The following is a 2146-nucleotide window of genomic DNA, read 5'->3' as shown; positions in this document are numbered from 1 at the left end:
ACTTCGTATGAGCTATGTGTCGATAAGAAACCAAGTGTAAGACACTTGAAGATTTGGGGATGTTTGGCACATGTTAAAAGAATAAGTGCTAACAAATTGGAACCCAAGACCAGTTGTTGCCTATTTGTAGGTTACTCTGAAAGCTCTATAGGCTACTTATTCTATGATACAAAAGAGCAAAAGGTGTTATGCAGTCGAAATGCCTACTACCTAGAGGAAGATTACATCTTGGACAATCATCATCAGGATGTTCTTCTTGATGAGGAGAGCTCAGGGGTAGTGGGAGATGCCCCCCAAGCTCCAAATAATAACCAACTTAGAAGGTCTACCCAGTTATCTAAGCCTCCAGCTCGTTAAGGTTATAATCAAGAAAGTTACTTAATTGAAACCACGATCAGTGAGAAAGATCTCATGACTTATACGAAATCTATGTTGGACGTAGATTCCTTGCACTGGGTAGATGCCATGAAAGCAGAGATGGATTCGATGGAGACCAACAAGGTCTGGACTCTTGTAGACCCACACTTTGGGGGTAAAAGCAATTGATTGCAAATGGATTTACAAGAGGAATAAGGGCCTTGATGGTAACATTGCGACTTATAAAGCTCATCTTGTGGCGAAAGGGTACACTTGGAAAAAGGGAATTGACTGTGAGGAAACATTTTCGCTAATGGCCATGCTTAAGTCTATTAGGATCCTGCTATCTGTAGCAAGTACACTATGATTACGAGATTTAGCAAATGGATGTCAAAACTACGTTCCTGAACGGAGATTTTACTAAAAATATCTAGATGCAACAACCGCAAGGATTCATTGCTACATGTCAGAAACACATGGTGTGTAAATTTAACCAATCCATATATGGATTTAAGCAAACTTCTAGGAGCTGAAACATATGGTTTGACTCTATCGTCAAACAATTTGACTTTGAGCAGAATCTGAATGAGCTTTGTGTTTATAGGAAGACAATGGGAAATAAGGTTACATTCTTGGTTCTGTATGTAGATGACATTCTACTCATTGGGAATGATGTAGGAATGTTAACTGCGGTGGAAGTATGGCTTTCGTAGCAATTCTCCATGAAAGATCTTGGAGAAGCCTCCTATATCTTGGAACTTCGGCTCTATAGAGATAGACCAAAGAGGATAATAAGATTATATTAGTCTATTTACATTGACAATATTGCCAAAAGATATAGTATGGAGAACCCCAAAAAGGAAATGTTCCTTTTAGGCACGGAATCACTCTCTCCAATGGTATGTCTCCCAAGACTCCCGAGGAGATTGGGGGCATGAGAGAGGTTCCTACGCCTCAGCCGTAGGGAGCATCATATATGCCATGTTGTGCACTCAGTCTGACATTGCTCAGGCAGTGAGTGTGATAAGTAGATATCAATCTAACCCAGAACAAAGGCACTAGACAACTGTGAAAAACATATTGAAATACTTTCGAATGACAAAAGATTTTTGTCTAATAATCGATGGTAGTTCACTACAGATCCTAGGGTATACTGATGTTGACTTCCAGTCACACCCAGATGATAGAAAAGACTACAGTTGATTACATCTTCACGATGGGGTCCTATGCAGTTAGCTGGAAAAATAGCAAATAGGGGTTCACCGCAGATTCCACAACCAAGGTCGAACCCACTCACACCCATTTCATTCAGGATGAAGAAGTTCATTCAGGAATTAGGAGTAGTTCCATCCAATACATCACCCATTTCATTGTTGTGTGACAACACTGGAGCCATTGCTTTGGCTAAGGAGCCACGAGCCCACTCACACAGAAGGTGTTGTTAGCAAAAAATATAGCAGACCCATTGACTAAGTCACTCACACAGAAAGTGTTTGAGAAATACGTGGAATGTATGAGACTTTGGCTTGTACCCGATTAGACCTAAGTGCAAGGTGGGAGCTGTTAGACAATGTATGCCCTTAACTCCAATCAGATTGATGTACTTAATGACATTTATTGTAAATGAATAAAGTGCATATTTGATGCATGAGGTTATGATGTGTTTTTGTGAAATACCCTTAAATTGGACACTTTTAAGACTCGTGTAGTTTAGAATTTTCACAACCATTAGATAGACCTGAGAGGTTTATCCTACCAAAGCTGACACTAATGTGCTACCAAGAAGGTT

The sequence above is a fragment of the Nelumbo lutea genome, chromosome 8 (assembly GCF_056320005.1).
Source record: "Nelumbo lutea isolate HS-2025 chromosome 8, American lotus-T2T, whole genome shotgun sequence".
In the NCBI taxonomy this organism is placed as follows: domain Eukaryota; kingdom Viridiplantae; phylum Streptophyta; class Magnoliopsida; order Proteales; family Nelumbonaceae; genus Nelumbo; species Nelumbo lutea.
The sequence above is the reverse complement of the archived record's forward strand: the minus strand, read 5'-3'. Positions refer to the sequence as shown.